The sequence below is a fragment of the Limulus polyphemus genome, unplaced genomic scaffold, assembly GCF_000517525.1.
Source record: "Limulus polyphemus unplaced genomic scaffold, Limulus_polyphemus-2.1.2 Scaffold2976, whole genome shotgun sequence".
In the NCBI taxonomy this organism is placed as follows: domain Eukaryota; kingdom Metazoa; phylum Arthropoda; class Merostomata; order Xiphosura; family Limulidae; genus Limulus; species Limulus polyphemus.
Window position 1 is genome coordinate 48,852 of NW_013668586.1, and position 7,641 is coordinate 56,492.

The window sequence follows — 7,641 nt, forward strand, 5'->3', positions numbered from 1 at the left end:
GGGAACCTTCAATTGTTTCATCTATAGAGCTTACCAATATTATTCACCCAGTACTCGTCATCATTTGTACATTAAGGTTAAATTGTCTATTAAATGTTAATGGGAACCTTTAATTGTTTCATCTATAGAGCTTACCAATATTATTCACCCAGTACTTGTCATCATTTGTACATTAAGGTTAAATTGTCTATTAAATGTTAATGTGAACCTTCTATAACGTACTGTTGTCCCACATGATAAATCACCCTGGTAGTCCAGAAAGAAAAGCTTAATGTATGATAATCCATCACAGTCATTTTTATTAGTACAATCAGCCCCCCTGATCAGTGGACAAAACTAGATTTATAATTATATATTTCACGCAATTTTGGGATTCATCGTGAACTAACTATGAGAATTGTGTGAAAATACTACATTCAAACATGATTTTGTTTCTAATTTGTTAGGCCTAAAGGGTTTTGAGTCCAGCATTTCGTAAGATTACATGTTGTTGAACTTCTATAAAACCATTTAGAAACATTACCAATCGGTAATCTAATAAGATCAACACTATTAAGATAAGATTTATTGATAACTTGTAGTGTGTGCAGTATTAGTAACATGAGATCAAAGAAGCGTTAATCATGTTTTGAAGTTCTGTCCTACGAAAAGAGCATGTTTAATGCAACAGCAGACAAAGCTAGCATTATGATCAACAGCTTTCTCATCAGTGGCGTGCAGGCCCATCGACAGCGGGGAGGGCAAAGGGGGCAACTGCCCAGGGGCCCGGGCGAATGAAACCTGGTTATATCGTAAAGCACGTTTTCACGCTTATACATTTTTAGGCTGCTGCTATGATTTTGTCTTGTTTATGAGCTCGTTGATGTCCTAATGCAGGATCTTCTTTTTAATAAGTTCTTTAAAATGTTAAAAAGGAGAGAGAAAGGGGGGTCTGTGTTGGTTCTCGACGCTCCTGTTGGCATGTAGGACTAATTTATATACATTAGAAGTATAAGAGGCTAATTAAAAGTGTGTATGTATGAGGGAGGTAGGGGTCAAGTTTTATTTGACAACTCGAACCGAGAAAATAGGCGCCATAGGCGCACCCAATACGGTCACATCGAACATGCTCGCCCTTTCTGTCGTAGGGGCGTTATAATGTGACGGTCGATCCCACTATTTGTTGGTAAAAGTGTAGTTCAAGAGTTAGCGGTGGGTGGTGTTGACTATCTGCTTTCCCTCTACTCTATCGCTGCTATATTAGGGACGGCTAGCGCAAATAGCTCTCGTGTAGCCAAACCAAACGCGTTACAGCCAGGACAAGAGCGAGCGTGAAGATGCTGTTGGAGCTGCGATAAAGAGCAATACAGTATGGCCACCTCCCGAGAAGCAAAATCTAGAAATTAAATCGAACGGGATCAAGGGCTTTTCTTTAGGCCCTGGAAATTCTTGGGTTCTGGACTAAATTTCATACATTCTTCTGCTTTTTTCTGAGTAACTTTCCTAATTTTGTTGTAATTTTACTGAGACAGATTGAAAAATGTGTATATATATATATATCAGTTATTGAGAAAAGAATAAAACAAACAACAGTAAAGTAAATGAAAGTTAGTTACTCTATTTCTATTTATTTGTTAAGCCTACGTTTTCAGTCTGGTAAGTTAATGGCTTGAGGGAAAAGTTTGGGAACCTCTGTTCTAGTGGATTGACCCTAAAATTACTACTACTAATATTGCTGTTGGAACTCCATATTATGCTACAAGCACTACCGTCAGCATTAAGGTTATCCTTACTGTTATAGCATGATAATAACGCTACCAAAAAATATTACTATTATCATTTATTGTTACCATTAGCAATCCTACTTTACAAGTCAATGTGCAAATATTCATTACTGACTCATATGATATATTATTTTTTGTGTGTTATTTCTCAAAGTATTTGAACTCAAATTTATTACCATGATCTATATGTTTATATATAATGCATGCCGTTTGCACTGGTCGCTTAGCAACGGGGTTGTGAAAGTATGTTAATCCGCATTCTGAGTGTGAAGCACTTTTTATCAATCAGTACAGAATGTATGAATTAAAGAACTCGCCGGCTATAATAGGACGTTTTTTTTTCATAATATTTTCGTAGCCTATATTTTTAATCTAGACCTATCTCGAAATTTATTTTATTTTTTACCCACAGAAAGCTTAATCGCAACTTGATGGGCGTGGCCTTAATATCTGGAATTTTTTCCAAAGTTTGGAAACAATTCGAGACATATATAAAAAAACTAGCTACGTTACAGTGTGAGCGAGACTGTTTGTCAGTCAGTGAGTAACCAGTGCATGATTTAGTCAATTTATTATTAGTTAGTTTAGTACTGTGAATATGCGGTTTGTGTTTCGACGAGGAAATATAGGTACGATATTAGCAACTAAGTGGAATTTTCTGCTAGGCGTAGTTTATTTGTGAAGTGGGGCCTGTTGTCGGTGAATACTGGTTACGTTAATGGTTGAAGTGAAAAGATTTTGTCTTCGTTAAGTGGACTGGACTTGAATTATCATTTTTTCATTCAATGTTAAAAACAAAACACAACCGCTCAGCAATAAAAATCATCACAAAACATTTATGTTTAGTAACTGAGAAGGAATTATTTTACTAATGTTGCCCATGATATTAATAATTTTATTAACAGACAAAAATTTACGTACATCTTTTCATTACGTGCACTGCTGATCGTGGTAGGAAACTTGTACACCCGGCTGGTGAGAGTTGCCTGTATTCTGCATTGTCATCGGGTATTAGCCTAAATTATGATTACTTTTGTAAAGATAACAGCGAGTTTATAGGGCTCATTATTTGTGGAAGGTACTGACTTGACAGTTGTAACATTTTAACCTTCTTGAACTTTTACGCGCCTCTGGGTATGGTTACTGTGCCCGGACTGTTAACCCAAAGCACTTTGAGGCTGTGAATGCGTTATAATAGGACAGTCAAATCCCGCTATTCGATGAAAGAAAAGTTGGTGTTAGGTGCTTTCGATAAGATTCCTTTCATTTAAGTCTACCATTTCAATATTATATAGCCTTTTTGTAGCTCTGTTGGAAGTTCAAAAACATTTCCACTAGAATTAATTTCATGATCTTTTAAGATTAAGTTACCACTTTTTGCGTCACTAAAGCCTTAATTCACCCCAAATAAGCCAAATTATACTAGAGAAGGCCCGGTATGGCTAGATGGCTAGGGCGCTCTACTCCTCCTTTCAGTCGTGGGGCCGTTATAAGTGATGGTCATTCCCAATATTCGTTGGAAAAGAGTTTGCGGTGGTCAGTGTACACTAGCTGCCTTCCCTCTAGTATGTTACTTTCAAATTAGGGACGGTTAGCGAAGATAGCCCTCGTGTAGATTTGCGCGAAATTCAACAAATTAACAAACTAATCTACCGATAGAATCTAAATCTCTGTAACTTTGTTGGATATCATTGGAACTGTTGAAACTATTTCTCGTGAAGGTTTCTTTGTTTAGTTCACACGTTAAAAAAACAAAAAACAACACGCAATGAGTCATCCGGACTGTGGCCATTTCAGGGATCGAACCAGAAGTTTAGCGTTAGAAGCTCTTAAGCTTACCGCTTTGCCATCTTGGGGCTTCTCGTGAAGGAGCATCTAACATCTAATCCAAAAAGTGTTTATGAAAATGTACATTGTAACTTGTGGAAGAATATAGAAATACCATTGTATTTTTTTTAATCTTTAGCGAAAGAAAAGTTGATCTGATATTTTTTGGTGTCAAATAAAAATTAGGTTAAACTTTAGTTAGGTATAGAGATGAATAAAACTGGTGGAGTTATGAGTATAATTTATAAAACTATTTGAGTTTCAATAAATGCTTACTGATTTAAAGTTAATATTAGTTCCGTCTATTAGCAATAAATCAGAAGTATCATAATTACCATATTTGTTTAATCTAATTTATTTAATTAGACAAACGGATATCTCGAGAATAAAAAGATGTTTCGCGGTATTTTCCGAAGTCATAGTATTCAAGATTAAGACTTAAAATTCTGCCATAACTACCTCCGTCACCTAAGGAGGATGGAGGTTATGTTTTCACCTCTGTGTGTTTGTCAGCAAGATTTCTCGAAAACGGCTGAATGGATTTGGACGAAAGCTAGTATACAGTTGGAATATGACCCAACTTAGAAGTGATTAGTTTTTGGAGAATCAAGGTCACAGCAAGGTCACGAATATCCAAAAAATCCCTGCCTGTTAACATGGGGACCAATTTTACACACTATTTTTGCTCTATAATTCAGTCAAAAATGCTCGGATTTTAATGAAATTTGGTGGACATATGTAGAATATTAGTCTTCATTGTCCTGCCAAAAATGGTCCGTGTCTATTTATAACGACGGACATACGGACACATTTTTGTATTTTTTGAGGGCGAATATGATCAATGTTGCGTAGCGGAGGTATGCTCTCCACTGAGTTCCTCTCTTGTTTATTCAAGAGTTTAAGTTTTGCCATTATTTTCCTTTTATCACGATAATGGCAAAAACTATAATCTCACAAAACACACTTATTTGTGATAACGGTTGCTTAACAACAAGTGTAATATTTCGTGCTTCTCTAAGCAGTTACAGTTCTATTTTATTGTATTATTTTCAATATTATATTAAGTATATTTTGTTTACTCGTACATTCTCATGATTCTTGTTTCGGATGAACAATGTCAACTATCTTACAGGAAATAATTTCCTACATTTAATTCAATATACAACAAACAGTTTTCAGTGAGATTAATTTAAAAAATTGTATTGTTGATACTGGTGTATTTAAAAGGGAAATTTTTAATTTATTGCATTTTGATAATAATATGTATGTTTTTTTGAATATATACTATATTTAATGGGTAAGCTAAAACCTAACTTTGATGTTCTAAAAGTACCCTCTTTAGGCTTTTATCATTGTTGTTGTAAAAGTATTGATTAAGTTTTTAAACCAATATATGAATTAGATCCAGTATCCTATTCTTACCAGCACAGCTTTAAACAATAAAGTCTGGGTAAACGTGTTTCATGATAAAACATATATTTAAAACCTTCTAATAATCTTTTGGGTATCATATGGAGCAGAAGACACTTGTCCTTGGTGTTAGCTCTTTGGTGGAATGTTTAGTGTTCATTCATTGTTCCAATAACATCAATAAGACCAAGTTTATAGCAAACACTACGTATTTTTCATAACAACGTGGGATTCCACAAGACCTGAATATTTAGGCAACACTGCAATATTTTATTAACAATATGGTCTGCCACCCAACCTGAAGTATTATTTAATACTACATCGTTTTAATAAGAACATGATCTGCCATAGGACCTGAAGGCTTAGGCAATACTGCATTGTTTTAATAAGAACATGATCTGCCACAAAACTCGAAGGCTTAGGCAGTACTGCATTGTTTTAATAAGAACATGGGCTACCGCAAGACTTGAAGTTTTATTTAATATAAAGTTATTTAAGAAGAAGTTGAGGTGCAGCAACTGAACTGATGTTTTATTTAGTACTACATATATTACATTTTTTATAAAAATAACATGGGCTCCCACAAGACCCGATGATTTAAGTAACACTGTGTTGTTTTAATAAGAACATGGGCTGTCACAAGACCCGATGATTTAAGTAACACTGTGTTGTTTTAATAAGAACATGGGCTGTCACAAGACCCGATGATTTAAGCAACACTGTGTTGTTTTAATAAGAACATGGGCTGTCACAAGACCCGCAGATTTAGGCAACATTGCATTGTTTGAATAATAAGATGGTCTGCCACAAGACCTGAAGGTTTAGGCAGCCCTGCGTCGTTATAATAAGAACGTACACAGTCGCAAGACCTGAAATTTTATTTAATGCTACGTTGTTTTCATAACACTTTGAGCTGCAACAACTGTCGTGATGTAATATATGACATTGTTTTAATAAAAATGTAGGTTAACACAAAAGCCGAAGATTTAGGCAACGCTGCATTACATTGTTTTAATAAAAACATGGTATGCTAAAAGACCCGAAGATTTATGCAAGACTGCTTTGTTTTAATTAGAATATAATCTAATGCAACACCACATGGTTTAGGTCACATAACTTTGATTTAATTAGAACATGGTCTGCCATAAAACTCGAAGGTTGAGGCAACATAGCATTGTTTTAATAATAACGCGGGCTGCTACCAGACCTGAATGTTTAAGAAACTCCGCATTATTTTGGTGGGGTGCCACAAGACCTAAATGTTTAGGTAAGTTATATAAAAATATAGGTGCCTTACAGCTAAGAATAGTTTCATTAAAAAAGCATAGGTGTTTTCTAAGAATGTTTTGATAACGTGGAGAAAAGTTACCAATTATAGTGAAACATATGCATCAGCTATTAAAATAAACATCGGTAAATCTAAATAATATTCTCATACTCTTGTTATTAGCTCATACATTAGAAAACTGGTAGAAAAAGGAACATTTAGAAAAATTTTATACGTGATTATAAGGTGGAGTAACAAAGGGCTGTAGCAGATTGTTATTGATATGGAATCATTGCGATGACCGATTTCCTTCTCAGTAGTTCTCAATACAAGTTTGAAAACTTAGTTCAGAGGGGTTGATGTTTTATCGAACTGTAGATGAAACTACGTTATACAGCTCTAGAAATATAACTGCTACAAATAGCGTTCAGTTTCGGTTTTCAAACTTTGTTTTCGTTGATGTTAAGTTCTATTGACCTTAGTATCAAGATTAACAGTAGAACACGTTATAAATTTTAATGCTGGAAAATAAATTATCGTAAAAGAGATTATGCTGAAGGCTGTTTATTATAGGAGTTAATAAAGATAAGGGTGCAAAGAAGTTGAAATGTTGTTACTGAAACGTGAAACATCCGTAAAAAATACAAAAACTATCAAAAGGTTTTCATATAGAACACGATAAAGTATTTGTTATTTTCAATCTGAACAGACTGCAAGCCGTCAGCACTACACTCCGAACATATACACAGCCACTCTTACCCATACACTACAATAGACTGTATTTTATAATAGCACGTTGTGGAGCACGTTTTTACAACAATGGGTCGAGAACTGTGAATCCTCAGATTCAAAGACAGGACACGCTAGCCGCTAAGCCATGCTCGACCCAGTACCATTACGATGAATGATGTCTTATACATTTAATGTCATCCTATAGAAGAAGCCCTCTTACTGTTGAATTATGTCTTATAGATTTAATGTCATCCAATAGAAGAAGCCCTCTTTCCGTTGAATGATGTCTTATACATTTAATGTCATCCTATTGAAGAAGCCCTCTTTACTGTTGAATTATGTCTTATAGATTTAATGTCATCCTATAGAAGAAGCCCTCTTACTGTTGAATTATGTCTTATAGATTTAATGTCATCCTATAGAAGAAGCACTCTTACCGTTGAATTATGTCTTATACATTTAATTTCGTTCAATAGAAGAAGCACTCTTACCGTTGAATTATGTCTTATACATTTAATGTCATCCTATAGAAGAAACCCTCTTACTATTGAATTATGTCTTATACATTTAATGTCATCCTATAGAAGAAGCACTCTTACCGTTGAATTATGTCTTATACATTTAATGTCATCCTATAGAAGA

General features: G+C 34.7%; 1 protein-coding gene across 3 annotated transcripts in view; it reads left to right on the plus strand.

The window, feature by feature from the left end:
- Window positions 1–7,641, plus strand: part of LOC111088004 (nephrin-like) — a 125,723-nt gene that overhangs the window by 24,388 nt on the left and 93,694 nt on the right. The gene's annotated exons all lie outside the window — the stretch shown is intronic.